The sequence below is a fragment of the Schistocerca cancellata genome, chromosome 3, assembly GCF_023864275.1.
Source record: "Schistocerca cancellata isolate TAMUIC-IGC-003103 chromosome 3, iqSchCanc2.1, whole genome shotgun sequence".
NCBI classification, from domain to species: Eukaryota; Metazoa; Arthropoda; class Insecta; order Orthoptera; family Acrididae; genus Schistocerca; species Schistocerca cancellata.
In genome coordinates this window covers 273,913,644-273,941,165 of record NC_064628.1, presented here as the reverse complement: position 1 = coordinate 273,941,165, position 27,522 = coordinate 273,913,644, and the positions used below count along the sequence as shown (strand labels likewise).

At 40.3% G+C, this 27,522-nt stretch overlaps 1 long non-coding RNA gene across 1 annotated transcript in view; it reads left to right on the top strand.

Annotated features, from left to right (window-relative positions):
• LOC126176695 (uncharacterized) overlaps window positions 1–20,939 on the top strand; it is a 35,849-nt gene extending 14,910 nt beyond the window's left edge. Inside the window, exons 2-3 of the long non-coding RNA XR_007535648.1 lie at window positions 1,184–1,249; window positions 19,764–20,939. This is a non-coding gene — a long non-coding RNA (uncharacterized LOC126176695). The remainder of the gene's footprint in view (window positions 1–1,183; window positions 1,250–19,763) is intronic.
• Window positions 20,940–27,522: the final 6,583 nt, after the last annotated feature.

The following is a 27,522-nucleotide window of genomic DNA, read 5'->3' as shown; positions in this document are numbered from 1 at the left end:
CGGGGATTATAGTCTATCTAGAAGGACCAACCCATCATTTTGACGGATGCAGAGTTATTAGACTTTCTTGAAACAATAAACAAATTTTTATATATACCAATTTACTACAGACTATTTATAAAGTTTACGAGGACATAGTTTTACTTTTCTCTGAAGAATTACATGGTCTAAAGAACATTTTATATCTGATAATTAATCCAAGCAAATACGACAGTAAAATGTGAAGCGTGTACCTTCCCTAAGCAGAATCGCCTGAGGTTCGTTCTCCCTCGGGCATGGCTGTGTATGTTGTTCTAAGTTTAAGTTAGCTTAAGTAGTGTTAACTCTAGGGACAGGTGAACTCAGCAATTTTAATTCCTTTTGAAATTCATGCACGTGAAAGTGGAGAGCCATACATCGGCGAGAATGACAGGCCAATAGAAACGCGCATTGGGAAACATATTCGTCTAGGGCAACACAACAAATCAGCAGTGATAGAACATGAGCAAGATTGCGGAAAAGAAATAAAATTCAGCGAAGCTTGTGTGTTGGCTAAGCAGCCGGCTATGACGAAACGCAAAATCAGAGAGGCCATCGAAATACTTAAACACCCTAAGAACATGAATGGAGAGGTTTACCCCACTTTGGCTGCCAGCTATCAGAGCCCGCCCAACAGACCGCACTGTCAACAGAAGGTGTGAGCACCACCGGCGAGTAACTGCCCCGCGATGCCGACATCCAGCACCTGGTAAACAGGAGCCAACTTCTCATTCGCAGGTGACCACCACTCATGGACACATAATACAAGAGCCAATAGACAAAAGATGTTACGCTGTCCCTCCACCGCAGTAACCTACTAAAATAAAGTTTCCTCTCCTTCTTCCTGAAGTGACCAGTGAAATGAACTACGTTTTCAAATTTATGACGTAATGGCACGCGCAGTGAACAGCAATAACAAAACATAAGGGTCACTGTATAGCTAGAACGCACCTGTAGACCCAGAAGAAGGCCGCTGCAACCGTGTCCGAAACGTTGGTTTTCTCCAGCAGTAGTTTTGTACAATATGACGCGGTACCATACCCATTAAACTCTTCTGTCGACTGCCTCTGGCCACGGAAGCCTACGCAGTTATATAAGGCAACATTGCCGCATAAATGTGTATTGGCTGTTGCAGAAACAAATTTGTGGGTTTCTTCTGTTTCAGATGGTGCGATTGTGGCGCGGACTGTCTTACCAGATGAGCTCTACGTCACGCACATTACGACAACAGGTACGTAGCGACTACTCGTGGTTTCACGAAAGAGGAAATAGTGATGCTTCATGTTCGAAAGTATCAATTCCGAATTCTGGTTTCAAAGTGGTGGCAGCTAGGGATGTATAGGATGGTTATAATTAAACTTTCGTTACCTGAGGTGGCCACCATGAAAAACGAGTGATCGTAGGACACTGAAACTTCGTGGAAAGATTTGTAAAGACATACGGGTGAGAAAGAAACGAATAGACCATTGAAGAAAATACATTTTAAGTTCCTTATAAGAGGGTCACATTTGTTAATTGGATACCAGGTTTACGTCCCCAGGTTGGAAATGTTGCTCTCTGTGACGACCATCTGAGTTGACAAAGTCATGGAACTGCATTAGAGGCACCATTTCATAATTTTCATAACACTTTTCGAATGGTGAGCCATGGAACGTTTAGCTGTCCTGATACATCTCGTGCACTGCTTGTAGATCGCACATAACGCCCATCGTTCTCAGTCACGGCAACAGTATCTTCATCAACAATTTGTCGCGCAATTGACCTTCGGCCTTCCCCAGGAATAATTCCCAAATAGCCAGTTAATTCGAACTTCCGAACCATATTCTACAATTTGGTGTCGAACGTGGACGTCTCCGTGTTAATCTAATATCGATATTTCTATTATTTTGATAAAATAGCTTTACGACTAAAGCCCTGCTCAACATGTCCAGACCCATGAGGACCGTCAGCATCTATAATTCACAGTGACGCTTATGTTTCAACACTGCGACTCCGTACTACTAACGGCGCCTAAGGCAAGTCATGACATTAATAAACAATGCAAATCCTGCAGTGTATAGTCTGAACATCTTTCCTATCATGTTGTGTATCCATACAGTAAATTGTTTTCCGTCCACACCTGTTCAAGTAGCTAAATTTTAATTATAACCGCCCTCTTCTCAGCGTCTACTGTTTTTGACGATTTTGACGTCTGCTGATTACAAAACTGTTATTCGTCCTCAATCTTTCACTTTATTACAGACAAGTAACTTACATCAGCTGTTACAATTTGTGCAGTGATATAATGCCCACCCCGATTTCGTTGTACCTCTGTTACATCTTTCCTATTCAGAATACGTAAAAATTCTGTGGACTGAGTTTTCGTGCATGGCTGTGCTGGTGGTGGTGACCTTCCCTATTAGGAAAATAGAGGTTGGTTGTTGTGTCTGTGGATTGTGAGGTCAAGGTAACCTAACTTTTTATTTTTCTTTCTTGGTTGGATTTTACTTTCGGATTCTAGAGTTGTTCGATGCAGCTGGGTGTATCATCTAGAAGGCTTTTGATATCATCTTGATAGTGGTTTCAAGATACTACCCTGTATTGTTGGTTCTTACGATGCTTTCAAATACTTTGTTCTCAATGTCATTGAGGAAGATGTTGGCGAGAAATCCATTGAGTGGTGACCCCAACGGAAGTTTATCTTTTTGTAAGTGTTCATTATTTCTTTTAGGTGATACTTTCAAAAGTCTTTCTAGTATTCTGATTGTTATTTCATGATGTTTATGGTTTCCATCATGTGAATATTGATGTAGATGGATGTGATGTTGAGTGATGTTGGTGTTGTGGGTATGTTGATGTGTTGCTTGCTTCTGTTGCTAGTGTATGCTTAACGTTCCTGCAAGTATGTATGAGTTTTAGGCATCCGGCTAGGTGAGATGCAGGTGCACTTCTGAATTTCCAACTGTATGTATCGATTTTTCGTGCCCGTGGGTTTTTGGTACTCTGTTTAGAGTGTGTACGTTGGAGTTCCTTTGTTTCAGCCATTCATTTTCTGTTTTGCCAGTATGTGTCGGATATTTTTTAGAAGCAGCTACTTATTTTTTCGTATGTTTCTGTTGGATCACTAGTTATTTTTACTTTATCACCGTTTTCTAGAAAAGTTACGGTTTTGTTTTTGTATTCTTCCTGTTTCGTTATGACCACAGTGTTGCCCTTGTCTGCTTTTGTGATGAGACCTTTACTGTTTCTAAGTTTATTCATAATTCTTCTGAATGTTTTTTTCTCCTTCTATTTTTTGTTCCTGACCAAATGTTACTGTTTTTCTTCATAATTCATCTAATTTACACTGCAACTGACTCTCCTGCATCCTCATAGAACTTCAAGTTATTTTCTTGTAGTTTTATTATGTATTCACTTTCTGTGTTAAAATTTTCCATTGTTTTGTGTGTATTGTTTCTGAGAACCATGTGTTTAGGTCCTTTATCTTGCAGATTTGCTTCTTAGTTCGTGAGGTATATGCCAGTAAGGTCGACCAAAATTTTATACAGTTTAATGTGTAGTTTGTCTGCCTCCTTACATTTATGGTACTATTTTCTTTCAAAAGTTTGTTTACTTTTTCTTGTTGTTTTTTCCCATTATAATTTTATTTGTGTTTCTGTAGTTTTTCTGACAGTATTCATGATTTCGTAAAATATTTCGGAGATTTTCATGCGACTCTCTAGTTCTAGATGAGTTTTGAGTAGTTCTGCATTGATTCCTGTTTCATGGGATCTACACATGATTCAGCCAGCCAATTTAGCCATTCTTGCTTGTTATAAAATGAACAGCAGCTGACACACGGTTTACATTTCCTTGTATAAATTTGGGTATTACATAATGTAAAAGAGAGATTCTGTTGTACTTTATATTTAGAACTGTTTTATGGTGTTCTGCTCTAGTGTTTAGGAATTTTTGGTTGAGCTTACTTGGTAATGAGTGGTATGACGTTGAAAATTTTATCTTCTGTTTCCAAATTTGTGAGCACTTTTCTTAAAATATGAAAGCAGCTATAGGTACAGATAGTGAAGAGAAACTTTGTTGTTATTTAATTGAAAGAAAATGAATAAAAAAACACTGGTACTAATGATGCTAAGTTCAGCAACACACGTCTGGTTAAGAAGAAGTAAAAACGTATTTGTCAGCAACTCGAAAACAAGAATGAGATACAACCTCAACATAATCCTTGATATGCTGGATACAGGCAGTGGGAGGTGTTGACGTAGCTGGTCCCACACACGTCCTAACAGAGATTCTTCAGCGGATTGTGCGGGCCACTGGGGTACTTCATCATCATGCAGACAGCTCATAGAGACGTGTGTGGACGAGAATTACCCTGTCACAAAACGGCACCACGTTATTGTAGCACGAAAGGTAACATCTGCCGATGTAGGTGTCCTTTACGTACCGTTGTGCAATGAGAGTTCCCTCAAATACTACCAGCCACGACCTGAAGTCTTAACGGGTGGCTGCCCCCAAAATGATGCCTGGAGTAACAACGCTATGCCCCTCCCGAGGTCGCCATTGTAGTCGCCAACGATGGCCATCGAGGACAATGTAGAACCGCAGTCCATTGCTGAACACGGTGTGATGCCAGTCATCAGTAGTCCGTGCTTCCTGGTCATGGTACCACGAAAAATGCAGCCGTTGTGTTATGTGGTGTTAATGGCAGCCTAAGCATGGGATAGTCTTTCCCTAGTCCACCTGCTGCTAGCTCCTGACCAGTAATGCAGGACGACACAGAACATTGCACAGCGCCCATTACTCACCTCATGTGGGTCGTACTGCTCTTATTAAAATGTCCACCTACCTCAGTACGGCTTCCGCTCGACGTCCCTTCACTTTGCAATCGTAGGTACTTACTAGCGAAAAAGCATCGTTGTGTACCTATCCCGCTGAGGCCGCGTAACTCTAATAGTGAAAAAAAGTTCCTGCAGGTTCATATTTATCTAGATTACGGGCGGTAATATGGTGTAATTGTGACTGAAATAAGCGTCAGAAAATTCCAATTCCAGTATGTTTATTGCTTAGAAAGCAGAAGGAAATGGCTACCAAGTCCTTCTTTAGTGATATACGACTCTGTCAGTCACAATTCACAGTCACAACTACAGGTTCCACACGCAAAAGCAGCCAGTTTCGGTATCAGTTCGACCAGATTGATTACGCGATCTCACAGTCACTGATCCACTATTATAAGTGAGTTTCACTTTCGGTTGTGTCAGTGGGCTTTTATAAAAGAAATGCTCGCCAATTATTCCTTAATGATATGCGAAATATGCCAGGCGGAATTTTCAATAGAGGCCAAAATCTCTCACGCTCATTACTCTTCAACCAATAGACTCACACATCAAACTTCACTCTACCGCGTTACGACTAGTCCTAAACGCAACGAACTCCACAAATCTTCATTTTACAGATAATTTTCACCGTGACATCTAACATGACCTTTCACGTCCGATGGCTAGCGAGCGACTCTCCCGGTGCTAACCCACTCTCTGCCTGTCTACTTTCGGTATGCGGGAACCTCTAAATTCTGATTGGCTGATCAGTCTGACTGACCAATCAGGATGATCCTTCTAGATCATCCTCGCGGCAAAACTTTCCTAAGCCAATCACTCTTCAGAAAGTTATTTACGTCATTCCAAAATGCAAATGTTAGTATAATGTTTAATAAAATAGATCGAAACGAAAAATAATCTTTAAACTAATTTAGAAACCGATTACACTTCCAATTGATATTCTGACTGCTGTTTTACAAAAGCACACACACCTCTACATTCGTCATCAGCGACGTGGGTACAATACATCTTTCCCACGGTCAAATTTCGACAAGTTTACAGAAAAAAATATTGAGTTTTAACGTATGCCCCACATACACACTCTCATTCATTCCTATTTATTCACACAACAACATAATAACCGAATATTAATTTTTCATTAATTTTGTACTAAGAAATGCAAAGTAATTAAAGTTTTTGAAACGAAAAAGTCCCATTAAATTATTTTATGTCCTGAAAATTCTGGTAATGATTTCAAATGATAACAAAAGACCAAATGTTATTATTGCTAACAAAGATTTGTAAACTGAGTGTCGGTTTCATGACTTTTAAGCAATTTTTTTCAATCTCCGAAACTATAACAGATAAAAAGTCACAATTTAAATAGATCTTCTACTGAATAACAAAAAGTAGTATACCAAGTTTTAAACCAACTGGATAATATTTACTACAGTTTATTTAGATTCGTAGGGGGTATGAATATACATTCGTACTAGATGACACGGTAGCCCGTTCTCGCGCGGGCTCGTAGCGACAGCTGTGCTATGAGTCATCGCTAAGACACAGTTCTGCAGCCTCCTTTCAGCCACCGGCTCCACGTCTGCGTATCTTACTGCAATGAATGTTATCCCGCAATAATTTGCTACGTTACAAGGGGTTATGACGTGCTTGGTGCACAATACTGCAATTGTCCCTTGTGGACGTCATACGCGGTCAGCCGGAAACATGAAGTCGAATATGACTGCTCTCACGTTCACATGCAGTGCAACACTGGACCACTGCCTCAGCCGTATGTCCCACCAGTCTCCATGTTGCACAATTCGACGAGCTGGTCAAATGGAGGCCGGCGGTTAGGCACCTTCCAAACTGTCACATGGCGATAATGCTGTCTCTCACAACTGTCCGACAACTTCAAGTTCCTTATATACGTTACCAGGATCGTAACAACACTAAACACGAACAACACTCTTGAACTCCGGTGGCCGCTATACCTGACATACAGAACTGCATACGAACCAATGGTATCCATGCATATCTGACCATGTCTTCTGGGTGCTTCACTTTTTCTTGTCATGTAGTGAACATTTTGTAATACAGGAATGAGGTGCAGAGGCAAATAATATTACAGATGAATATCAGTGATAAAGACACAACCACAAGGTTCGTAATTCCCTGTGACTTAATTGCTACAGAGGAATAATTTTGAAAATATTCGACGATGTATTGAATGAAATGCAATAATCTTTTCCTGTGCCTGACTAAAGTCAAAATATTATTTTGGAAAATATGGTCTTTAATCCTCTGCTTACCAAAACGCCCATATAATGCTGACTATCAATTTGGCTTCACAGGCCCGTGTTGTTTAAACTGACATAAATTGACACTATTGTTACTACCTATGAGGTGAATGGACGTTTCAGGCATAAATACTTTGTATAAATAAAGTTAAAATAAGTTTTTATATTTAAAGTTTACATTTTAAACACAATTTATATACTTTTACTGGTATCTTTTGTTCTTACTGAAAATGTGCTCAGGGTCTACAGACAATAACAAAATGTTTTGAGCATACACGTTTGGCGCATTTATAACAGGTAACTTGACTTTTTCTATCGTTCTTCTCTACACAACATGCAAATCTTCTTCTTTTCTTAGCTGGTGGTTTCACTGCCCTTTCTTCATCCTTTAACCCTGCTAGCTGCTTTCCCAAATTGATTATGGAAGTCAGAGATCTCTTTTTTTTTATTGGTAGGCAGTATCATCCAAATTATGTGTGCGTTCATTACACTTATCGATCATGTTGAAGAAAACCACCAACGGCTAACGCCTTGTTTTTCTCTTCTAACTGTAGCACACTTCTTCCGATCCATGGAGTTAACGCCGCGCTTTCTGGCTTTGGAACTCAATATATTTTTCCGGCTTCTTTACTCGTGATGGTAACACTGTTGGCTGGAGATGAAGAGAGCTAAGGACGGTAACAACTTTTTCTTAGGAAGATAAGAGGCTGTCATCACATCTGGTTGAAAACCAAATAATGTAGAGTTTACTTCACGTCCTGTAGCTGTAGTAAAACAGGCAGGTAGCTTACCTTTGTTTTTTTCGGATAGTACCATCTAGTGTCAGATCTTCTGCCAACAAATAATGAGCTAAATCAAAAATCAAGAGATGTAAGAAAATTATCACAGGCGATGTTACGCCCAGACTTTCCAAGTTCAATCACCAGAGTTTTCACAACGTTCTTCCCAAGTTCCTTCCTACTTCCCCAAATTCACTTTAATCCTCCAGTAGCAGGTTTTTGCGTTGTCACAAACTGCCCAGAACTTTATTCCGTGTCTACTAGGTTCTGATGGGATGTATTGTCGAAATGGTCGGCGACCTCGAAGTGTGACCAACTGCTCATCCACTGTCACGCACCATCCCGGAATGTAGGCATGCTTAAGAGTAATTTCCCACATCTCAAAAATTTCTCTGATTGGTTCCAATTTGTCACTTGACCTCTGTTCACGCCGGGTTGGGTTGGTGCAGTATCGAAGCGCAACATCCTCAGAATAGCATAGAATCGGCTACGAGACATAATTTCATTGAACAGTGGTCGGCCATACCCATCATTCCAAAGCGTACTGATATCTGTATTGCTAGGCTAGTAAACGCCAGTCAAGATCAGAAGACAAAGAAAATTTATCATTTTATACATATAAATATATCCACCCAGCCCTCATAAAGTATTCGACTTTCCTTGATGGTCCACATACACACTTTTACAATGAGGGGTACCCGAAAGAACAACATAAAACACGATGCTTCATTATCACAGTCCCTGATCGAATATCTCGTAGGTCCTTGGTCGTCTTTCAATACAGCCCGGTCTACTCCTCCTATCAGATCAGGAATATTTCATTTCCATTAAGAGAAAACAGTAAGTCACACTCAACAGAATTAGCTCTAAAATGTTCTTCTCATCTCAGTAAAGGGATTCTTCATGATCATCATCTTCGTCTAACTCTGAGCTGTCGTCGACCTGTACCTTTTTAGCATTGTCACTAGAAGATTCACATTCAGTAGATGGGTTTCCAGAATCAGACGATTGCTCCAACAATTCTCTTACCTACTCCTCCGATAGTCCTTTTCTCCGTAACATTTTCCGTTTGCAAAACAACTGTTATGACATAATACACCAGAGTAGACACGTACTTATCGGAAGGAGGACCGTTGAACACTGAAAGAACAACAGCGTGAGTCAAAAATGGCAAATGGCGTAACAGACACTGTCCAGGTAGACATCTAGTTGTTGAAATATTGCTTCTAACTCCACGGACCTGCGAGGTCCGTGACGGGAAAAAACGTGCACGAACAGTTTAACACGAAGCTGCAGGTAAAATGTTATAGTTTTCGACAAATTTATGACTAACTTGACAAATTAGGAAAAGTAGTACAATTTCATTAAAATAAAATGAATTGGTACTAACAAGGAAGATATGAAACACCACCGAAGGGCCTCTGAGGACAGACGGTTGATAAATGGTTAATAAGTTTTTAAATAACATTTCCATTCCAAATGGTACCAGGACACTAAAGCAAATAGTTACAGTGGGCAAAACTGAAGAACGGAATAGTATATGTGGAAAAATACCAAAACTTAGTCTTGTGGATGCATTAACGATTTAAATTTATTATTTACTAGTTCCAAAATTAACTGTAGGAATAAACAAGGCCAACTCGATATTTAACAATCTGATGCACTGGCTCCAAAGGGATCAATACTCGCGAAAATTATATTGGTATGGGATCTAAAAAGTAACATTACGCTTCTTCCTGTAGTGTGGGCTAGCAGAGTCATATGAATAACCTCACAATATCAATCAGCCACTCCTTCCGTTGTGACCCAACGGGAACCTTGTCACTATTCTTCATGACTGAAGGTACAGAGAGAAGGATAAGCTGCATGCAGCTTAAGGTTTATTTTTCGCTTTGAATGTGTAATTCATTTGAGTGTGGTAGACTGTATAAAATTTCTTATAGATTAAAACAGTGTGCCACAGCGTGATTACTAAAGTATCCTTCCTAGAAGCAGTTCTCTTCCTGCTCTGAACGTATACCTTAAGGATCCACTAAAGGATGTGAAGTTGGCAAAATAGTTGTAGGACCATCGACATATAGGACAAGCGCTTTGTATTACTCATTGTTAGTGATGGGGAGGTACACAATTACAGGTGAGAAGTGTTAACGGAAAATTACTAAAAGACTTAAGACAATTGCGCAATACTCGTACGTTGCCAGAAATGGTTTGAAATTAAGAAGAAGGGTTTTGTGGTGAAAATAGTAAGTACTGAGCGTGCCCGACAGTAATCAGTCTGCAGTCTACACGTGATTGCTCTGTGCGTAGTATATGTCCAAATAAATAGATTCTCTGTCACCGTCAGCTTTGAATTTAGCATTGGCAACAATGCAACGTTTTCTGATGGAAGTTAATTACTTGTCAGTATATTACGTTCAATGCACATAACAACTCCATCTAAAAGTCCCCTATAAAATTGTTGAATGAAATTTCATGAGGCATAGCTCGGTTTTAATGATCCTAAGAATAAATAATATGAGCATTCATGGAGACCACAAATCTAATTTTTACAATCTGAGTACACCCCGCGTTAAAAATTTTGCTAGTGTTGAAACTCAGTTTCAGTTATCTTGATTTCACGAAAGCTCTTGCTATGCGAGAATGCATAGTTTGAAGCTGACCCAACCCGCCAAAGAGAACCTAAAAATGAATGTATCTACAAATTCGATACGTACCAGAATCATCGTCAGTTTTCACAACTGACTCACTTCATCCTTTCTGAATTTTTACAGGCTTCTGTTACAACACACGGCTTCTTTTTCCCATATTTACGCTTTTCCACCTTCTTGGTAAACAATGGTGTTGTTGGTGAACACATCTCTTTAACAGCGTGACGCACATTCTGAATGAAACTTAGCCATGGTGTAAAAAAACTATCTTTTGCTTTTCTTATACACAGTGAACTGAACAGAGCATACGGTTACATTTTAAACGGAGTCATTTCGTCTCGTCCTACATCGCTACACGGACTCATTAGTTCTATTCATTGTCTGTCATCTCACGCACAGCTCTCTTAAGCACGTGAAACAGATTTCTAGAATTAGTTTTTGGGGGGTAAGTAAACATTAGTTTCCTTAACAGGCACAAAACAAACCTTTATTTCAAAAACCAGTTACAATCTTAGTAGACTCGTGTCTAATGAATAAACGAGAATAAACTCATTAATTCAAACGGAAAGCAGCGATGCTTTTACCAGCTGTTGGCGGCTCCATTACTCAGACGTGCTGGGAGATGTTTGCGAAGCGTAATCAACGGTGCTACAAACATTTTATATTCTAAAGAGAACTGGAATAAATTTCTGTCTCACCATCTCGAAGTACCTTCCTCAGCTACGAGTAGATCACTTCAGACGAATCGTTAGCTCGTACATCTCCACGCACAATAAGCGGTTTAACGACCATCTTGTCGATTCCTACAACAAAGTAAAATGATTTATCTTCAACGAAGGTCCACGTTCAGCTCATGTTCGCTTCAAAATTCTGTGCTGGTGTGCCTGATGCGCTACAGAATATTAAACTTGGGATAAACTAATTTCATAAAAACAAGTAAATTTTCTTTAGTACCATTAAAGCCTCATTCCTCTGTCATAGTATCTTACATAAATGTGCATGATACACTGTCATGAATTCACCTATGCATTTCACTGCATTTTATGCAACATCGTGTTGAACAGTGTCACGTTTTCTTGTGAAATACGATCTCCTTGTTTTTCTAACTATGCACTTTGAGTATTATGGATATCTCAATTGTCCCCGGCAGTCATATTTGGAAATCAACTTCTCTCATAAATATCCAGTGCAGAGTTATTTCGTTCACTGGTGTTAATCGATTGTTGAAATGCACAAAACCTTTATGACGGCACGAACACCTGTGTCTGTGGAGTCATTAATGATTTATTCCCTATTTCGCAGTATCTACTAGAAAACAGTCTGAAATTAATGTATTTACAGATCAAGTTTTTGATAAGAATTTTAGCGTGCCACACTAAAAATTTTCATCTTTGACAGTTGTTGCTTTATAAGCGTATACGGTATTTAATTTGATATTATCGATACAATTACCCATTTGCTAACATATCTAGTTACTCAAAATGTATGAAATCGCACTCTCGACACCAAATAATAATGCTTTTTACTAGGAACTAATGTTACTATCATATAAAATTTATGTACTTGAAAATAAATATCACGATTCGGTTATAAGAGACTAAAATGAAGGAGCAAAGTTGGTGTATTTTCTAATTTAATTTTCGCCTTTTCCTCTACGTTTTAAACAGTTGCTTCTGGGATGAAGCAAGCTGCTCCCTGGGTAAAAGTCAGCAGTACTCACAGTGCAGGAAAGAACACAATCGTCCGTCACTACCATCGTAACTCATCTTCGATTCTTGTCGTTCCTGTTTTATTTTCTACTTTCTTGTAAAGTCTTAATTTTCTCCATCAGGTGACAATACTACAAAGCGCCAAATTACAATGCTAGTCTGCAGTATAGTATGCGATTTTTAGTGTGACTTCAGTTACAATCGTTTTTTGACTGCTATCCCAATAATTAGATAAATTAATGCATACCATCTACACATAATCATGTTAGTTTCGATACCAATAGGTGCTATGTGACAAAACAAATGAGAAACAGAGAACGTATAACTATGTCATCACCACAAGATCTTAAGCTCACTGCTGAACGTTGTGACCCCATGAACCAAACCAAACGTCTCCATTCTCGATGGTTACCAGCTACTTTTAGAGTCTGCTGAAGAGGTAGACTGTAGATAATTTGATGTGTCCACCTGCTCGCTGGTGTTCCCCTCAGTCTCTTTCCCTCGATCTTTACTTCCACGATTATTTCCTTTAGATTTTCTGCATCTTTTCTCACAAAATTGCCAAAGAACTGGAGAATATTTTGGTTGAAACGAAAAGAAGGGCGCCCGGAGATATCAAGTACTTCAATAATTGACACATTTGTTCTTCTTTCGGTTCATTTTATGCACAGTATCCTGCGCCTGCATCAGAGCTCAAATGCATCAATACGCTGCTTGTCTCTGGCCTTTAGGTCCATGTTTCTCAAATGTAAAAGACAACGGAAAACACAAGTGATTCAACAAGCCGGATCTTTGCGATGTTCGCCATCGCTCTGTCCTGTCAGATATTGGTGCCTCTAGAGCGATGAGTCTTCTCATCGTATCTTCACAGCTTCCCATGTCCCCGATGGTTGACCCAAGATAGATGAAAGAATATACAACTTCCATTTCCTTTTATCAATCTGAGTTAGGACTTGCCTAGACAGATGTCTAATCCACATAATAGACTATTGCCCTTTTTCTTTGTTAGGTGCTCAACCAGTTCACCTTCTATTCTGGCTAAAAGCACGATATCATAGGGAAATCGGAGGTTATTACTAGTTCTAACAATAGTTGAGATGTTTTTAGTCCAGCCATTAAGAGCATTTCTAGTGATATGTTCTGCATAGAAGTTGTGTAGTTGAGGGGACATAACACAGCCCTGCCTGACAACTTTTGATATACTAAAGATATGAAACAAGCCGAGAGGTGATTATTGTATAGATTTCTGAATATTGCTGCCAGGTATGGTGAGACACCGAAATCTGTTAGCGCCTGCCACAACTTTTTCCTGGCAACACAGTTAACGGCTTTCCTGTAGTCAAGGAAGCAGAAGAAAACAGGAACACAGAACTCTGACGATTTCTCGATTATTTGTTGTATCCTGAGAATCTGTTCACGAGGTCTTTTCCTTCAAGGAAACCTGCTTGCTCTGTCGATATGTGAGGCTGAATATACGGCTTTAAACGCTGGTTCAAGATGTAGAGCAAATTATTGCTAGCATGGGAAACGAAAGTAATAGTTCGGTGGTTGGAGCAGTTCCAGATTGACCCCACCTTATGTAGAGGGATGAAGAGAGACTTCGACCAATCTTACGGCCACCACCCAGTTTCCCATATTCTTGTACACAATGAACCCAAGACGTCAGCACCTTCCTGCCCCATTTCTCTGATGATCTTCCCCTACATACTGTCTAGACTAGGCGACATATAGTTCTTCAGATGATGAATGGCTTTCTCTATCTCTCTGTGTAAGACTGTAAGTTACAATGTAAGTTCTGCTTGACTGTCCGTATTGTTTTTTAATTCTCGATTATAACTTTACACAGTACCATGCGACGTCTCAGCCGAGAACCATATTTACAAAGCATCGTTTGCACCTTGCAACAGTGTCTTCGCCGGCCGCGGTGGCCGTGCGGTTCTAGGCGCTTCAGTCCGGAACCGCGATACTGCTACGGTCGCAGGTTCGAATCCTGCCTCGGGCATGGATGTGTGTGATGTCCTTAGGTTACTTAGGTTTAAGTAGGTCTATGTTGTAGGGGACTGATGACCTCATATGTTAAGTCCCATAGTGCTCAGAGCCATTTGAACCATTTTGAACAGTGTCTTCCTTGTCTACGATAGGATTGCCAGTCACATCGTCTACCACCGACACACGAGGATTAAATTCACCGGTGATGATGTTGAGTTTCTTGAAGAGCTCATATTCTTGGTTTTGATTATGATGGTGACCTAACTCATCACAGAAACCGTTAATGAAGTTTAACCTGTCCTTTCTACAGTACGGCTTTAAACGCTGGTTCAAGATGTAGAGCAAAATATTGGTAGCGTGGGATATGAAAGCAATATTTCTGTAGTTGGGGCAGTTGTATTTCTTTCCACAGACTCTTATTTATGTCTTGATCCCGGATAGCGCAGATACGAATTTTCTTCGGATTGGTTCTCTCTTTAATTAAATGCAGTGCGGACTATGATATCCGAGGATGTTTAGTACTTAATGGTCGTTCTGATATTGGAGAGACGAAGAAACGACGTCCATTCGATCCCATGTTTGTGATTCTTGTGCTTCCTTCTCAAGACCGATGTTGTGGAGTTCTGGTCTTGCAAGCTCACCAGATTCTCGAAGAGCTTCCTTGTTTATTAGACTTAGCTGTCTTTCTGCGCTATTCTTGGTGGATTTCACTTTAATCCGCATTTTCATGGACAACAGATTGTGATCAGTTTCACCCTCAGCTCCAGAAAAGATCTTACTGTCGAAGATTAAAGTCTTCGCACTAGGATGATGCCAGTCTCGTTTCTTATACAATCACCGGGTGACATCCAAGTCCACAGTCGTCTTGGGTGACATCGTAACATAATGTTGCAGACAGTCATGACGTTACACAGAAATCTAGTAAATACCTGCCTGGTTCATTTATCTCGCCGAGATCATAAGATACAATCACAGATTGTAAGTGGGTGTCTTGGCTGTATCTCGAATTTCAGAACTGAAGTCTCCTTGAACCGTCACCTGTTGCTTGTTACGGATCTTACTAAGGACTTGTTCCAGTTGTTCTTAGAACTCGTCTATCTCCTCATCCGATGCTGCGATTGTAGGGGCAAAGATCCGAAGGATATTGAGTTAATAGGAGAAACTTTCAATTTAATAGACATTATCCTGTCATCAATGTGCTCATAGCCGATAACACAGCTTTTCAGTTTTCGGGGAACAACTATTGCAACACCGTTTCTGCATTGGTCACTGCTCCATGGAATGTACACATTGTTCCTTCCTTGGGTCATGAAATGGCCCCTTCTGCTCCTGTGAGTCTCACTAAGCCCAAGAATATAACGGTCATTTCTTTTGCTGCTGTGGAAAGGAAAGTTTTCCACGCCCAAGCCGTGTTGCAATCGAAATGCTCTCTGTTCATCGACTGTTTCCCGCTTGGTTTGGTTACCCAACCCTCCGCTGCGTTGTTCGGCTTAACAGGAGCATAACTTGCAGGTATGAAATTGGAGAATGGAGGTGACAGAGCCTTAGGTAACTCACTTGCTGAGTTCTTGTAATCGCGTATCACACTCATTTTTTCTTGCCAGTCTCATGGCGTTCACAGAGACTCCTCCGTATTGCAAAGTAAAGAAATATTTTTCTGCAATAATGTATTATTTTAATTGTTTCGTAACTTCAGAGGAATTTTGTGTATGTGTCTGCTATACTAATAATCATAACCTGCGTTTCCCATCGTAATGATAAATGATAATCAATTTTCCTTGTTCATTATGTCTGTATGTAATTTCTTCTTTTTAATTTTACTTCAGTTTCGATTCCTTGCTGAGAAATTTTAATTCTCGTTTAAGTCAAATATTATTATCTATAGCAGGGGTTCCCAGATGGTGGCACGCATACCAAAGGTGATACGTGAGGACGTTTCAGATGGCACGCGTGCAACTAAACAAAACACATGCTGATACAAGTAAAATTATTATATCTTGTTACTTTACTTTTAAAGTAAAATGAAAGTGAAAAAAATGACCGATAAAACCAACGTTTGTATAATGTTGAAATGGATTTACCGCAGAATATTTGCTTTTGATTATATACAGGACGCAGATGGGTCGGATTATACCCTTCCCATCCCAGCCTTCATTTTTTTTTCTTTGGCGATATATTTTTCAGGTCTTGTTGGTGGTTATTCGGATATTTTTGTGTTGGTTTGAAACTGCCCCCATCTTTTGCGCCGAATCGATGTTGGCGCTGCAGCCATCGCACACTGAACGGTTTGTTGTTGCTACTGTCGCTCTGTTCGCCGTTGCCTCAAATGGTATCATGATACGAAAAAACATTGCTTTTGGAACCGAAGTATGCGTTTTACAGCCATCTCATTCTTGACTACAATGATTCTGATGTGTAGTTTAACTTTATTGTGTGGCTTACACGTGAGTGTGTTTTATGTTAACTATAAAGCTATTTTTAAACCAGAAAGTTCGTTTTACCTTCAAGGAAGTAGTTAAAGAACCTAAACCAACATCTGACCGCCAGTATGACGAAAACTACTTACGCTTTGGACTTACAGTAAAGGCCAGTACAGAAATCAGTGGTAGCCCAATCCCCCCATGCGTTAGTTTCTTTAGAACACTTTCAGATCAAAGCATGAAGCATTCTTTCTTAAAATATCGTCAAAGTTCTCTGTCATTGAGTTAGTTCGTAAACCTATTGACTTTTTTCAAAGAAAATCTCCGATTGGTAAAAATGAGTCCCAATGCTTGGCAAATTTTAATAACACCGATACTGACTTGATAACAGTGTTACAAGTGACTGGTTTTGGAATTGCAAAGGAAGGAATACCTCACAGATTTGTGAGTTTCTCTTACCGCCAGCGGCTAGAGAAATGGTGTAAGCAGTTTTGGTGGAAAAAGGGGGCCATAAAGAAATAAAGCTCCGTTATGCAACAACACGGTAAAAAGGTGAACTGAAGGCAGTCTTCAAATATTGAAGAAACGTTGTTATTATAGCTGCAAAAGGGCATTTATTTCGCTCTTCAAACAGACGAGAGTATAGAATCACAAATATGACGCAGCTACTCGTTCTTGTACATTTTGATGTCATTAAGATATGAGACAAGAGGTTTTTTTTCTTTTTTTACTTTGGAGACCACTTGAGTCAAAAGAAAACATTTTCAGTATTATCGGCCTTTATTTGTTAAATGTAGGTATTTATTGATAGAAATATGTTGCTATTTTTACAGACGGGGGCAAATGAAATTCGGGGTACTTAATAGGGTTTGAAGCAAAAGTGAAGAAAGTAGCACATAAAATCTATAATACACTTAGAAGCATTGGCTTCTAAGACTCTATAATACCTGAAGAAGCATTGGCTTCTAAGAATATGCTATAAACTCCTCATTTTGTTTTGGCAGAGGCTGTAGAGGTTATAAACTTCATCAAAGCAAGAGCTCTAAACTCACGGTCATTCACGCTGTTGTGTGAAGCTATGGGAGATTTAAAAGTTTGCTTCATACTAAAGTAAAATGGCTCTCTCATGGCAAGACTTTAAATCGAATCTTTAAATTGAGGTACGAAGTTTTTATGTTTTTTTTATGTTTCTCAGTGACAAGAACAAAGACATGCAGAATTCTTTGTCTGATTAGTGGTTACTGTGATTCGCCTAATTAGCTGATATCCTTAACAGGCTTCAAATTTTGAATACGGGCCTACAAGGACGAGGCACAAAACCATTCTTAGCAGGTAACAAAGTATCTCCTTTCAAAAGGAAGTTGATTCTTTTTAGTTCACAAGTACTGAACAATATCTTTTTCCGTTCCATACTATTGCATAATTTTTGTAAGATATTGAACTAGTTCCCACGAAAAATATAGTTCCAGACATTGTTTTACATTTAGGGGTCCTTCAAGAAAGTTTTGAAGAGCTCTTTCCCAAAGACTACACAAAAACTGTATGGCTGGATAAGAAATTCATTTTCAGGAAAAGTACCCGAAGAAGCATCACGAAAGAAACTCCCATCGACATAACTCGCGACAGTTCAAAGGAAGATTCTTTTAGAAAGAAAACTCTGGTTTCTTTCTGTATGGGAACAAAAACAGAATGTCATTCTCTTTTCAAACAAGCAATCCGATTTTTATTACCATTTGTTAATTTTTACATGTGTTGTACATTAAAAATAAACACAGAAAGAGACTTAGCGTTGAAGAAGACTCTGGAGTTTAGTTGAGCTCAATCGAGCCAGACCTTGAAGCTCTGACTACAAACGGCAACATGCTGCAAAGTAAAACATGCTGCGAAGTAAAACATGTAGATGTTCTTTCATCAGAATCTAAATTTGAAAATTAATTAATTACTGATGTTGAAGTCAGATTATATTCTGAATTATTTTTCTTTTAGTACTCTAATTTACTATACTTCACGTTCAGTTTGCTACTCTCTTAGACAGCTGGTTTACATTATTTATGATGTAAAAATTTAATAAATTTTTTAAATGTCTCCCCCCTTATACGTTGAATATTGTGTTAGAACCTCCTAAATTTAATTTCATATTATTTCTCACAAGTAAGTGCCACTTGTGAACATGAACGACAATGTAAAAAGTGCTTCCACGAAACCTAATTGCTTGTATGTGTCACATTTCTGTCCTGTATAGTAACTGATCAGCATGACGCAAAATCCATATGTGCATTGTTAGCACTGAGGAAGATGGTGAAAAATTTTCCCCCGTATCGTTTCTCATCCCTGCGCCTGTCCTCTCCCACCTCCAGAGTTTGTTAAATATAAACATTCTATAGTGGTACGCCTAAATTTCTAAAGAGTGTCAAGTGGTTCACAGTGACAAAAAGTCTGGGAACACCCAATCTACAGTAATATTTTATTCCGCGAATCTAAGATTGTTTTTTCCTATAATTCAAGGTTTTTGACACTTGTAATCAATTTAGTCTAATGTGATTCTGTGTGAGCTTAAACCAAGTTATAATCTAAATATTGCTGCTGTTGTGGTGAATACGGTCGTAATACAGTGCGGATATTAAAATCGAAACTGTAAATAGACTGCAGTGGAATAATCACAGTCCTGTACTTTGATATGTAAATATACAGTTGTTTCAATAACGAGCAGCGGTTGCCACCTTAATCATTGCTTGGTTTTTATTGAAAGATGTGACTCATACTCAATTACCGTCCTATATTTCAATAACTGTTTTCACTTAACTCTTCTTCCATCGCTATGTAGTAAGTCATTACAAGAAAAGCTGTTTGCTCCCCTCCGCTACCGTGGTCATTAGTATTATTTTTCAATTAATACTGGTATATACACAACACCAAACGGTCTTCAAAACTGTGCAGAACTTTCCAAATTTTGTAACTGTGTTTGGAATAGCCTGTCTAAAATTTCCTTCTGTAAAATTTCGAAGATACAGATGTATAACCACCCATTTACAAACTATAAAATACCAAAAAATTCTACCACATTGTCATTTTTATGACTAATTTATTTGTCTATTTTCTTTTTTTTTCAGACCAATAAGAAGAAACAAACTGACCAACTATACCAAGGAATTGTGCATCTTAAATAAGTAGAGTGTAAAACAAAAATTTTACAGTGATACGTGAAAAACAGAACAACCTGTCTCACCTTCTGTACAATGTGTGTAATCGTAGTTAGCCCTTGCAGCATATATGTGTTTTTTCAAATAAGAAATATTTTTGTGGATAATTAATGACAAATATTTATGTAATTGTGATGTTACAATTGTGTATTCTATTGGATAATGTGGCTTCATTCGTGTTTGTGTACTCCAAAGCTTCACATCTGTTTAGAAGCTTTACAAAATTCGCCACAATATTGAATTTAAACTGTAGAAGCTAGAAAACGAGCGTTGGATAAAAGCCGAGTCCAATATACGCCGTGGAGACACCATTTAGAAATGCAACAAAAAAGCTCCTGAAATTCGGTAGTTTTCTTTACAGTCCAAGGTAAATAATATTCCAGATCAGGCATGAGCCTATGAAAAGTAACTGAAACTCGTCGTATTGGCCCAAGACGTCTTATCGTGTATTTAACTCCCGTTTGGATTGTGTGAACTGTTGTGAGTCTTCTCAGCTTGCCGGCGGTGTTCCGTGTTGTTATAGCCTGCACAACCGGAATTATCACTTCAGTCTGTGAATGTCACAACATTTCTGTATATAGTGAGATAAACTTCCTGTTGGTCGCCTCTGCGTATATTGTCATAGCGCTTAAGGGATGAGTACTCAGACGGCATGAATATGCGTTTTCAAGCTCTTAGTCATTATAAAAGAAGAGAGGAAGAAATATTTTACTTGTTACCAGAATTCAGCTGGATTCTTTGGAGCTGCAACGTGCAAAACCATATTTGGCTTTTAGACTGCGCAGTTTTAAGGTCGCTTCCTAGTTTTCAAAATTTCAGGAAGCACAGGTTTTCAGCTTCAAAGAATCGGCGTATCTCTTACGGGTCAATTTCTCTCTCCAAAAAGTAAAAACTATAAGTGTCCAAAATCTATAATATATTGTAAAATTTGTGTAAATATTGTTGTTATTGTAATCGTTTCTTGCCACCTATCACATCGCCTGATGCATCAACTGAAATGTCTACATTCTGTGTATATAACACGCAACAATTAAAATTATAAACGGGTATTTATTATAAGTGTAAAAGTCAACTATATAATAAATATGAGTGCTGTAAATTTAGACCGCAGTTTTATTTTTCTTTTTTTTTCAGTGGGGAGCTAAACAAAACTTCCAAAATGCCTTTGATTTGAATGATCACTGTATCTGTTCAAACAATTAGTGGTTTATGAATCTCTAATTACTTTCCAAAATAACTGCTGCGAATATTGTGCATAGTATATGAAGTTCATTAAAGTAGCATTTCCAGATGATATGTGGACTTAGGTTCCGGACAGCATAAAGTACTGTGTGTTTAAAAAAATATGGCTTTGCGTCGAAAACATATTTGCTCATCTTGTATTTCCTCCTTCGAGTTCATTGGCTCCCTTCTTGGAAGAACACTATTTATTGAAGCTGCTCTACTTCAGTCCAAAGGTAAAAGAGAAGAAATAGTTACAATCTAGAAGAAGTTTACAGAAATTGGAGACTTTTGTAGTGGGCAGGGGGATCGTGGTTAACTCAGGTACCCCGTCGATTAGACAGTAGAGTTAGAGAAACACTAGATTATTTATTGCATCAGATACTGCAGTTGTGTTGGCACAATCAGCTGCCAGGTTCGCACGTCGGCTATGGAGTGCGGAGAAGGCACTGGACACGGCAAGCAGGCTTTTCGGACAAATTACAATGGCTAGTAAGCCATGGTGAGGCAGACACACGCCGTCAGCACCAGGGCAGGGGGGGGGGGGGGCAATGCAGAGTTTGCCGCAACACTGTCGTCTGCTGAAGCCGGTACACTTTGTGGCGAGGGGCGTGGCTCAGTGCAGGGAGCACGCAGAGTTGAATCAGCGACCCCAGGGAGGATTGCAGCGGCGATGAGCAGCGGAAGTAGTGAGTGTCCACAGAAGGTAGGCGGCGACAAAGCACGTGGTCCGACCCAGTGGTGGACTCTGGACTCGCGGTTAGGTGGCCTGGAATCCGCAGCAGTCAACCAATGGGTGGGGCCCGTCTGGAAGGCACCAGTTCGACACACGGCAGCATCAGGTCTATACGCAGCCTGTAGCTGTTAGCAGAGGTGACGTCTAGCAGTGGCAGCTACACTGGTATGCAAAACGTAAGGACAGAAGTAACTTTCTCATGATGTGTCACTCCCAAGAAACGTAACTCAATAAAACTTGGACCACACTTTGGAAGAACTGCTGTAGTATATATACTACTGTGTAGTATAGAACGTTTTGGTACAAAGCCTATAATTGTACTGAATTCACCAAGACACTTGACATGAAATAGGTTGGGACATGGTTATCAATAGGATGTGTGATAACCAAGGAGGGCAATGCATGATCAGCAACGTGCTCCCATGCCGGCCATATGGTTGATACGGAGTTACTGCGGTAGGTCGTTCCGTTTTTCCACTAGAACAGCTGGGAACTTCTGGATGGTCGATGGTGCACATGTATGTGCTGCAGTACATCTCCCGAATGCTTCTCACTCGTGCTCCATTGGATCGGGAGAAAGGCTAGGCCAGTTCATTCGTCGAATATCCTCTCAATCTAAGAGCTCCCCATCTGTGCAATTCGATGCGATCAACGTTGTCATACATTAAAATGTAATCAGGGCCGGACGAGCTTTTGAAAAGACGTACATGAGGAAGGAGAACAGTATTGAAAAAGGTTGACCACTGAGTGTATTGTGTTAAAAAATTTCGAGGTCAGAACTCCCATGCAACATTATGCCTCTTCACACCATTACGTCAAAATGATCGTGTGCAGAGCTGTTCACAGAACATCAGAAAAGGCCACAACTGCCGACATTATAGAACTCCTGACACATCAGATGCAGACTCCAGAAAACAGGTCCGTGCTCCCTCTTCCAATGCTACGAAGCCTCCTCTGGCAGTCAAACCAAATGGGAAGCATCATCTACAGAAGGAGACAGGCTATAAACCTTCGAACCATGTAGACCTCATTTAGACGGTTCTAATGATTCGCTTTGGAGACAATGGAATCCGTAGCCCCCTCAAGCAACGATATAGCCCTCCAGACTAGCCTCCATCTGCTGCAGCATTTACTGTAAGGTGGAGAGACGAAGTGAATGGAATACTTCACCGTTAAATGGCCCCCACACTACAGTGTAACATGAGTGGTTAATGAAGCATGTGAATGAATGACAACTCCTAGCACAGGAATGTTCCCTGTGCTTCAGTCTACAAGAAATATATTAAGCCTACTGACCCCCTTGAGTTGCAGGGCTTTACCATTCATTGCAAGGATAACCTGACTGGGGAAAGGGCCAAGAGAGGGTTAGCTGTGTTTGTCGATAACCTATGCCACCACTCTGCTCTACCCCTGGTAAGTTCTGTATGCCCTTTGTATTTACCACCACAGGAAGCGATAGATTCTGAGGCTCTCGCAGTTCTCAAGGACCAACTCTCCCGACCATTTCTCCTACAGGCACACTTCAGTGTATGTATTGTATTATGTGTCTCACGCTCTACTTATCTTAGGGTTCGAGTTTGAGAGAGACTCATAATATCTCAAGGGTCTGTGCATCCTCAACAAGGACAGTACTATTCATTTCCCTGCTGCTGCTAAGACGTCCTCAGCTCTAGACACCTCTTTCTGCTTCCCTGATCTGATACACTCTGCTCAGTGGGAAGAGACAGATCATCTACGTTCCAGTGTCCATTTTCTACTCTGTATTCACTATATGCAGCAGTCCTTGAAAGAAAGCCATCGAAAAGGATGATCAGCAAACTAAACGCCATCTGGCCAGCCGGCTGAGAACGCTGGGACGGCGTGCATGAATGAATGGACCATATCACAAGTGTCATCCACCATGCCACTGACATATCCCTCCTAAAATGGGAAGATCTTAGAAAGCAGCCTGTACCTTGGTGGACTGATGCATGCAGTTCAGCAGTCCAGATCAGCGACAGTTCTGAGATGATGTAATTTCTGTTCAACAACAGAAAATCGCGCAGCCTTGCGAATCCTGATAGCCAAAGCTCGATGCATTATCAAAGAGAGTAATAAAACGTTATGGCACCAGATCCTGGACTCTGTCAACCGCTTCGCATGTTCTACAAACGTATGGTAAGCCTTCAAGAAGGTTTCTGGTACGTGCATTCATTTAATAATAGTAGGGATGTTGGTATTGGGATGACTGCAAACAACGCCTGGAGACACTGCCAACAGGGATCCAGCATTCTGCCAGTATTCTGCGAAAATGGAGATGAGCGAGTGGGACATCGGATCCTACAGTTCTGCCCGACAGCTGCTCTTTCGCCAAAAACGTCCAGTCACGACCAGATCCAGTACTTGCAAGCAGCCTCAGTCGAAATTCTTCTCTAATGTTTTAATTCGATGTGGCCGACAGGAAAATTTTATAGCTCACTGCTAGAGGCAATTTTGATGTCTCTCCTCAAATCAAGAAAGGACCACACGTGTCACAGTAGCTACCAGTGCTTCACCTTTACGAACTGTGTACAGAAGTTCTTGGCGCATATTGTCAACAATCGTCTGAGCTAGACGTTAGAGACAAAGTAGCTCCTTAGCCAATCTCAGAGTGGATTCAGGAGACATCGATTCACTGACAACAGTCTGATCCAGACAGAGGCAGCCATTCAATAGGCTTTCCTGTACATATGTATGTATAAATACAGATATCACTCATGAACAATTCATACCTGGAGTTTAACATATTCAAACCATTTTCCACATTGTTCTGTTTATTGTATTTTTCGATATTTTCATGTTCTATGTGCTAATGTAGAATCTATATGCTATCTTATGCTTACATTACCAGTTGTGGGTTCCTAGTTTTTACAGTCCAACTATAATACAGAGTCTCATTCCAGCCAGGACAGCTAGAAGCTATAGTTCTTCTAAATGTCAACATGACAATAAGTGCTAAAGCCACTGCAAAATTTCACACATGTATATGGATAGCTATGGAACTAATCCATATACCGATTTCTGGTCTGGGTTAGTGTATGGAAGTGGATCCATCCTATGTAGTGTCTTGGGTCACCCACACTGCATCTAGAAATATCATTTGGGTGGATCCAGCACACGCTACATTTGGAAATAAGACATTACTTCGAACCCACCACAGGATGCTATCATAACTGATGCCACCCTGTCCCCAGTCCCCCAATTCCCCCAGGGCAGGTGCTATGGTGTTCTGTGGTGGGTTCAGAGTAGTACGTAGAAGGTGGATATGTCCGTGTTAAGAGTGGAATATTGTTAGATGTGGATCCAGAATGTGCTGCATGCAGGATTACTGTTTAGTGGACAATCGACTTGTGCAAAATCCAGGATATTGTTTAGGGTGGATCCATCTGAACAGATTCTCTGATAATGTTTAGGGTGGGATCCACATACACAAAAAATTCTGGAATAATACTCACTTTGGATGCAATCATGCATAATCTCGTTTATTATCCAGAAATGGATCCACTGATGTATGATACAGGTAGAGTCCAGAAATCGATCCACCTGGATTATATCTGGAAATATTGTTCTGGTGTGTCCAGCTTGCACTACATTCAGGGTTAGAATACTACTCCAAACCCTCGCCATGATGCTTCTGCCATCGTCCCCTGCCACCTCCACATGCCCCTGATGGCACCTGCAGCATCTTAATCTCAATGGAGGGGAGGGAGTGGAGGGCCCCTTTGGGAAGCCAACAAACAAACTAGTGTAACTTAGCAATGTGTCCTTACAACAGGATAACGCCAACCCATAACCTCCACAGCAATCCATGGACATGTGCGTGTCTTAGTGTTGGGTTTGGGACTTAGTGTTATGTGTGATGACATTTGGAAGAACTATAGTGGGTAGATGTTCTCGCTGAGTTGAGACTCTGTATCGCAGTTTGATAGCAGAAAAAGCAATTCACACCTGGTAGTTTAGCCAGTAAGATCATGTATGCAGTTGCACATTTACATGCAGTACATTGAAGAATATTGGATAAATGTAAAAAATGCAAAAAAATGAGGATAAATGCTGAAAATATCAACAAACGGTAAATCTGGGTGTGACATGTTCATACTGGATATCTGCATTTATCCCTATGAACCAGTCGAAACTTTTGTGATATCTTGGATACCTTGCTAGAAAGATACGAATTTGTACCAAGGAAGAGAACTATTAGTGTCACAGCACTATATGTTCACAAACTGTCTGCGAGTGCTTTGCTAAACGTTGAGAGGGAGCTTCCAGACACCTTAGAAAAAAGGTATAAGAAGTCTGTTATTTCTACAGACGGATGGAGGCAGAATTATGATGTCATACGTACAACTAGAAATTAAAAAGCGTTATACAATAGGAATAATCAGCAGCGATGGGCAGTAACGACTAGGTATGAGAGAGGGTATGACAAGTGAAAAGACGTTGCGTTCTAGACGGATGTGGTGACATGACGTTATTGTCATACTCGCACTAGTTCCGTGTGCGTGAGGAAATGGTAATGTTATTTTATTCTGAATGTTGTGGTATTCTCTCCCAATACATGTAAGTTGCAATTTACGTACACAGATCTTGAATCGTAAAAATATTTGGATGCAGTTTAAACTGGTATTTTTCCATAACCGAAAAGTGATACACGTGGATCACATATTGACGATATTATAGATGAAACTATAAAATATTTCTGGTAGAAGATAAAAGGGTCTCTGTGTACAACATGCTTTTCATCTACAGGACTTAGATTAACACCTATTACTATTTCTCGGTGTCTGTCTAATTTTTTAAACCATTTACCCTACAGTTAACCATTATTTCAATTGTTCTCCCTGACAGAATTGTTAGTGGGCTGTTTACTACTTACGACCCATATGCAATTCAGTGTTTTGGAGTGGAGTGAATGTATCTTGGAGAGAGGTGTTCGAAGATGCAGTCACTACAGATAATGCTAATTATCACCGTCACGGTGTGGAAGCACTGCTGATTGATCAGGGTTGTTTGATAGCTCCATCAGCAAGCCTGTGAGCTCCTGTCACCACCTATGGTTTTGATGTATAACATTTTATAGCTGTATCTTATTACACTCCTGGAAATTGAAATAAGAACACCGTGAATTCATTGTCCCAGGAAGGGGAAACTTTATTGACACATTCCTGGGGTCAGATACATCACATGATCACACTGACAGAACCACAGGCACATAGACACAGGCAACAGAGCATGCACAATGTCGGCACTAGTACAGTGTATATCCACCTTTCGCAGCAATGCAGGCTGCTATTCTCCCATGGAGACGACCGTAGAGATGCTGGATGTAGTCCTGTGGAACGGCTTGCCATGCCATTTCCACCTGGCGCCTCAGTTGGACCAGCGTTCGTGCTGGACGTGCAGACCGCGTGAGACGACGCTTCATCCAGTCCCAAACATGCTCAATGGGGGACAGATCCGGAGATCTTGCTGGCCAGGGTAGTTGACTTACACCTTCTAGAGCACGTTGGGTGGCACAGGATACATGCGGACGTGCATTGTCCTGTTGGAACAGCAAGTTCCCTTGCCGGTCTAGGAATGGTAGAACGATGGGTTCGATGACGGGTTGGATGTACCGTGCGCTATTCAGTGTCCCCTCGACGATCACCAGTGGTGTACGGCCAGTGTAGGAGATCGCTCCCCACACCCTGATGC